The sequence below is a fragment of the Nerophis ophidion genome, unplaced genomic scaffold (genome assembly GCF_033978795.1).
Source record: "Nerophis ophidion isolate RoL-2023_Sa unplaced genomic scaffold, RoL_Noph_v1.0 HiC_scaffold_57, whole genome shotgun sequence".
Lineage (NCBI taxonomy): Eukaryota > Metazoa > Chordata > Actinopteri > Syngnathiformes > Syngnathidae > Nerophis > Nerophis ophidion.
In genome coordinates, this window is record NW_026906979.1 from 80,001 (window position 1) to 87,500 (window position 7,500).

A 7,500-nucleotide genomic window follows, 5' to 3' on the forward strand; every position below is an offset into this window, starting at 1 on the left:
CCCGGTTAAGAAAAATGAAAAAAGTCCCTCTATTTAATGGAAGTCAGCAACAAAAAGCTGGATTTTTTCTAAGTGTCAAGGAGGGTGTCGCTTCCAGAAGGCCCACCCGCCTTGGATCACCACCCGGTTAAGAAAAAAGAAAAAAGTCCCTCTACTTAATGGAAGTCAGCAACAAAAAGCTGGAATTTTTCTAAGTGTCAAGGAGGGTGTCGCTTCCAGAAGGCCCACCTGCCTTGGATCACCACCCGGTTAAGAAAAATGAAAAAAGTCCCTCTAGTTAATGGAAGTCAGCAACAAAAAGCTGGATTTTTTCTAAGTGTCAAGGAGGGTGTCGCTTCCAGAAGGCCCACCCGCCTTGGATCACCACCCGGTTAAGAAAAAAGAAAAAAGTCCCTCTACTTAATGGAAGTCAGCAACAAAAAGCTGGAATTTTTCTAAGTGTCAAGGAGGGTGTCGCTTCCAGAAGGCCCACCTGCCTTGGATCACCACCCGGTTAAGAAAAATGAAAAAAGTCCCTCTAGTTAATGGAAGTCAGCAACAAAAAGCTGGATTTTTTCTAAGTGTCAAGGAGGGTGTCGCTTCCAGAAGGCCCACCCGCCTTGGATCACCACCCGGTTAAGAAAAAAGAAAAAAGTCCCTCTAGTTAATGGAAGTCAGCAACAAAAAGCTGGATTTTTTCTAAGTGTCAAGGAGGGTGTCGCTTCCAGAAGGCCCACCTGCCTTGGATCGACACCCGGTTAAGAAACATGGAAAAAGTCCCTCTATTTGATGGAAGTCAGCAACAAAAAGCTGGATTTTTTCTAAGTGTCAAGGAGGGTGTCGCTTCCAGAAGGCCCACCCGCCTTGGATCACCACCCGGTTAAGAAAAAAGAAAAAAGTCCCTCTACTTAATGGAAGTCAGCAACAAAAAGCTGGATTTTTTCTAAGTGTGAAGGAGGGTGTCGCTTCCAGAAGGCCCACCTGCCTTGGATCGACACCCGGTTAAGAAACATGGAAAAAGTCCCTCTATTTGATGGAAGTCAGCAACAAAAAGCTGGATTTTTTCTAAGTGTCAAGGAGGGTGTCGCTTCCAGAAGGCCCACCCGCCTTGGATCACCACCCGGTTAAGAAAAAAGAAAAAAGTCCCTCTACTTAATGGAAGTCAGCAACAAAAAGCTGGATTTTTTCTAAGTGTGAAGGAGGGTGTCGCTTCCAGAAGGCCCACCTGCCTTGGATCGACACCCGGTTAAGAAACATGGAAAAAGTCCCTCTATTGAATGGAAGTCAGCACAAAAAAGCTGAAAATATGACAGAGTGTGAAGGAGAGGGTCGCTTCCAGAAGGCCCACCTGCCTTGGATCGACACCCGGTTAAGAAACATGGAAAAAGTCCCTCTATTTGATGGAAGTCAGCAACAAAAAGCTGGATTTTTTCTAAGTGTCAAGGAGGGTGTCGCTTCCAGAAGGCCCACCTGCCTTGGATCGACACCCGGTTAAGAAACATGGAAAAAGTCCCTCTATTTGATGGAAGTCAGCAACAAAAAGCTGGATTTTTTCTAAGTGTCAAGGAGGGTGTCGCTTCCAGAAGGCCCACCTGCCTTGGATCGACACCCGGTTAAGAAACATGGAAAAAGTCCCTCTATTTGATGGAAGTCAGCAACAAAAAGCTGGATTTTTTCTAAGTGTCAAGGAGGGTGTCGCTTCCAGAAGGCCCACCTGCCTTGGATCGACACCCGGTTAAGAAACATGGAAAAAGTCCCTCTATTTGATGGAAGTCAGCAACAAAAAGCTGGATTTTTTCTAAGTGTAAAAGTTGGGATTTTTTCTAAGTGTCAACTTTTGGTGTACCAACCCTTCCAAAATAAAGTCGGGATTTTTTCTAAGTGTCAACTTTTGGTGTACCAACCCTTCCAAAATAAAGTCGGGATTTTTTCTAAGTGTCAACTTTTGGTGTACCAACACTTCCAAAATAAAGTGGGGATTTTTTCTAAGTGTCAACTTATATAGTCGGGATTTTTTCTAAGTGTCAACTTATATAGTCGGGATTTTTTCCAAGTGTCAATTTATAAAGTGGGGATTCTTTTCCAAGTGTCAACCTGTAAAGTGGGGATTTTTTTTCCAAGTGTCCACTTTTGGTTCACCATGCCTTCCAGAGTCAAAGAAGCCCCCGAGTGAGACCCAAAAAACCGGACCGAGTGATGTCATTTGGGGTCCTATTTTCAGTCATTTTGTGGGATTTCGGTGACGCCGAGGAGGGAAGCAGGTGTCAAGGGACAGGGGGGTGCCTGTCCCTTTAAGAAGGCCGGCTTGCCGTGGATCTACACCCGGGTAGGGAATTCAAAACAGGTCCCTCTATTTGCTGGAAGTCAGCACGAAAAAGCTGGAAATATGACAGGGGGAAAAAAAAAAGAAGAAGCTGCAATGATGGCAGAGTGTCCATGTGCCTGTCCCTTTAAGAAGGCCGGCTTGCCGTGGATCTCCACCCGGGTGGGGAATTCCAAATAGGTCCCTCTATTTGCTGGAAGTGCCCCCCCAAAAAGCTGTCCATTTCCCCAAGTTTTTAAGGAGGGAAAAGCCACTTTAAGCCTAAAAAGGAAAGCGGGGATTTGGAGCCCTCCGGTGGACTTCCGCCGCCGCTGCACCCTTAGAAGAAAAAGCTGCACTTATGGCAGAGTGTCCATGTGCCTGTGCCTTTAGGAAGGCCGGCTTGCCGTGGTTCTGCACCAGGGTAGGGAATTCAAAATAGGTCCCTCTATCTGCTGGAAGTCAGCACAAAAAAAAGCTGGAAATATGACAGAGTGTCAACTTTTAGTGTAATAGACCTGCGAAAGTCAAAGTCGGGATTTTTTCTAAGTGTCCACTTTTGGTGTACCAACCTTTCCAAAATAAAGTGGGGATTTTTTCTAAGTGTCCACTTTTGGTGTACCAACCTTTCCAAAATAAAGTGGGGATTTTTTCTAAGTGTCAACTTATAAAGTCGGGATTTTTTCTAAGTGTCAACTTATAAAGTGGGGATTTTTTCTAAGTGTCAACTTATAAAGTCGGGATTTTTTCCAAGTGTCAACTTATAAAGTGGGGATTTTTTCCAAGTGTCAACTTATATAGTCGGGATTTTTTTTCAAAGTGTCAACTTGTAAAGTGGGGATTTTTTCCAAGTGTCTACTTTTGGTTCACCATGCCTTCCAGAGTCAAAGAAGCCCCCGAGTGAGACCCAAAGAACCGGACCGAGTGATGTCATTTGGGGTCCTATTTTCAGTCATTTTGTGGGATTTCGGTGACGCCGAGGAGGGAAGCAGGTGTCAAGGGACAGGGGGGTGCCTGTCCCTTTAAGAAGGCCGGCTTGCCGTGGATCTACACCCGGGTAGGGAATTCAAAACAGGTCCCTCTATTTGCTGGAAGTCAGCACGAAAAAAAGCTGGAAATATGACAGAGTGCCCCAAAAAAAAAAAGAAGCTGCAATGATGGCAGAGTGTCCATGTTGCTGTCCCTTTAGGAAGGCCGGCTCGCCGTGGATCTCCACCCGGGTGGGGAATTCCAAATAGGTCCCTCCATTTGCTGGAAGTGCCCCCCCAAAAAGCTGTCCATTTCCCCAAGTTTTTAAGGGAAACAAAAACCAGGGTTGGGGTTGGATGCATCACACTGTAAGTCTCGGCTGCAGCCAGAAGCAAGTATTAAAAAGATAGACATCAACCATCATTTAAAAAGGGGAAAACAAATCCATTCATCAATAAATCATATCCAAATTTAAAAAAAGAGGCAGCTCAAAAGAGAGGGTGTGTGTCCAGCAGAAAATAGGCATGATAAACAAAGAGGGCTGGGGTTTGGAGGAGGGCAAAATGTCCCGCAGCCGGCCGCCCGAGTTCCGGGATGCCCAGCACGTCCATAACGCACCCCGCAAAGTCAAACTGGAAGTGGAGGGGAAAAAAGCTGGGAAAGAAGTTAAATGTCCTCAAAGTGTTCCAAAATCAGTCCCACAAGTCCCGCAGCTGGCCACCCGAGTCCAGGGAAGCCCGGCACCTCCGTAACAAGGCCCGCAAAGTCACACTGCAAGTGGGGGAGAAAAGCTGGCATAGTAGCCAAAAGTCCTCAAAGTGTTCAAAAATCAGTCCCCCACCAGCCCCGCAGCTGGCCACCCGAGTCCAGGGACGCCCGGCACAGCCGTAACGCACCCCGCAAAGTCAAACTGCAAGTGGGGGAGAAAAGCTGGGGGAAAATCCAAAAGTCCTCAAAGTTTTCAAAATCCGCACCCGGGACTGAGTCCAGCAAGTCCCCCCGGTCCCAAAAATGCCATTTTTTTCAAAAAATACCCAAAAAATGCGGGGGCCGGATTTCGGAACCGGCGTACCGCTTTCGGCCCGCGTGCCCTAGATTGGAGACCGATGTCAAAAATGGACGCCGGTCGGGTATTTTTTTCCTTGGGGTCTATAGAGAGTAAATCCGGAGGAAAATTGGCCTTACGAGCAAAGGGAGGGATTTTAGGGGGCATAACGTCCAGCCGCCTGCCTCCCGGGTCCCGGGGAAGAGAAAGTCCAGAAAACTCATAAAATCATGCCCAGCATGGAGATCCACAAGTCCCGCCGCAGGCCCGAGGCTTCCCGGGTCCCGGGAATGACCAAAAGACACCCAGGAGTGGACCATCGAAAGTGGGAGGGAAATGGAGGGAAAGTCGGGAAAAAGGTCCAAAATGGGTTGAAAATCATATGATCCCACCCAGGGTAGAGTTCCACAAGTCCCGCAGCGAGCTGCACGAGCCGCAGGAACACCGGGAATGACCAAAAGGCACCCAGAAGTGAACCAGCGAAAGTGGGGGAAAAATGGAGGAAAAGGAGGAAAAAGTACCAAATTGTTTAAAAATCCTACCCAGGATGGAGTTCCACAAGTCCCGCAGCGAGCTGCACGAGCCGCAGGAACACCGGGAATGACCAAAAGGCACCCAGAAGTGAACCAGCGAAAGTGGGGGAAAAATGGAGGAAAAGGAGGAAAAAGTACCAAATTGTTTAAAAATCCTACCCAGGATGGAGTTCCACAAGTCCCGCAGCGAGCTGCACGAGCCGCAGGAACACCGGGAATGACCAAAAGGCACCCAGAAGTGAACCAGCGAAAGTGGGGGAAAAATGGAGGAAAAGGAGGAAAAAGTACCAAATTGTTTAAAAATCCTACCCAGGATGGAGTTCCACGAGTCCCGCAGCGAGCTGCACGAGCCGCAGGAACACCGGGAATGACCAAAAGGCACCCAGAAGTGAACCAGCGAAAGTGGGGGAAAAATGGAGGAAAAGGAGGAAAAAGTACCAAATTGTTTAAAAATCCTACCCAGGATGGAGTTCCACGAGTCCCGCAGCGAGCTGCACGAGCCGCAGGAACACCGGGAATGACCAAAAGGCACCCAGAAGTGAACCATCAAAAGTGGGGGACAATTTGAGAAAAAGTTGGAAAAAGGTCCGAAATTGATTAAAAATCCTACCCAGGATGGAGTTCCAGAAGCCCCGCAGCGAGCTGCGCGAGCCGCAGGAACACCGGGAATGACCAAAAGGCACCCAGAAGTGAACCAGCGAAAGTGGGGGAAAAATGGAGGAAAAGGAGGAAAAAGTACCAAATTGTTTAAAAATCCTACCCAGGATGGAGTTCCACAAGTCCCGCAGCGAGCTGCACGAGCCGCAGGAACACCGGGAATGACCAAAAGGCACCCAGAAGTGAACCAGCGAAAGTGGGGGAAAAATGGAGGAAAAGGAGGAAAAAGTGCCAAATTGTTTGAAAATCCTACCCAGGATGGAGTTCCAGAAGTCCCGCAGCGAGCTGCACGAGCCGCAGGAACACCGATAATGAACAAAAGGCACCCAGAAGTGAACCAGCGAAAGTGAGGGAAAAATGGAGGAAAAGGAGGAAAAAGTACCAAATTGTTTAAAAATCCTACCCAGGATGGAGTTCCACAAGTCCCGCAGCGAGCTGCACGAGCCGCAGGAACACCGATAATGAACAAAAGGCACCCAGAAGTGAACCATCAAAAGTGGGGGACAATTTGAGAAAAAGTTGGAAAAAGGTCCGAAATTGATTAAAAATCCTACCCAGGATGGAGTTCCAGAAGCCCCGCAGCGAGCTGCACGAGCCGCAGGAACACCGGGAATGACCAAAAGGCACCCAGAAGTGAACCATCAAAAGTGGGGGACAATTTGAGAAAAAGTTGGAAAAAGGTCCGAAATTGATTAAAAATCCTACCCAGGATGGAGTTCCAGAAGCCCCGCAGCGAGCTGCACGAGCCGCAGGAACACCGGGAATGACCAAAAGGCACCCAGAAGTGAACCATCAAAAGTGGGGGACAATTTGAGAAAAAGTTGGAAAAAGGTCCGAAATTGATTAAAAATCCTACCCAGGATGGAGTTCCAGAAGCCCCGCAGCGAGCTGCGCGAGCCGCAGGAACACCGGGAATGACCAAAAGGCACCCAGAAGTGAACCATCAAAAGTGGGGGACAATTTGAGAAAAAGTTGGAAAAAGGTCCGAAATTGATTAAAAATCCTACCCAGGATGGAGTTCCAGAAGCCCCGCAGCGAGCTGCGCGAGCCGCAGGAACACCGGGAATGACCAAAAGGCACCCAGAAGTGAACCATCAAAAGTGGGGGACAATTTGAGAAAAAGTTGGAAAAAGGTCCGAAATTGTTTAAAAATCCTACCCAGGATGGAGTTCCAGAAGTCCCGCAGCGAGCTGCGCGAGCTCCGGGACCCCCGGGAATGACCAAAAGATACCCAGGAGTGAACCAGCGAAAGTGGGGGACAATTTGAGAAAAAGTTGGAAAAAGGTCCGAAATTGTTTAAAAATCCTACCCAGGATGGAGTTCCAGAAGTCCCGCAGCGAGCTGCGCGAGCTCCGGGACCCCCGGGAATGACCAAAAGATACCCAGGAGTGAACCAGCGAAAGTGGGGGACAATTTGAGAAAAAGTTGGAAAAAGGTCCGAAATTGTTTAAAAATCCTACCCAGGATGGAGTTCCAGAAGTCCCGCAGCGAGCTGCGCGAGCTCCGGGGCCCCCGGGAATGACCAAAAGATACCCAGGAGTGAACCAGCCCAAGTGGGGGACAAATGGAAGAAAAGCCGGGCCAAGTCCAAAAAAGTTGGATTTTTTGCCAAAGTGTCAACATGCGTGATTTTGTCAGAGTGTCCACTTTTGGGATTTTTTCAAAGTCCAACAACGAGAGAGGCCTGGCCTCCAGCCTGTCTAGCCTCTTCCATGAGACACTTAGAAAAAATCCCGTGCAAAAAAAGTGGATTTTTTCTAAGTCCAACAACGAGAGAGGCCTAACTTCCAGCCTCCTTAGCCTCTTTCTTCCGTGGAGCAAAAGTTGGATTTTTTGCCTAAGTGTCAACATGCGTGATTTTGTCAGAGTGTCCACTTTTGGGATTTTTTCTAAGTCCAACAACGAGAGAGGCCTGGCCTCCAGCCTGTTTAGCCTCTTCCATGTGACACTTAGAAAAAATCCCAGCCAAAAAAAGTGGATTTTTTCTAAGTCCAACAACGAGAGAGGCCTAACTT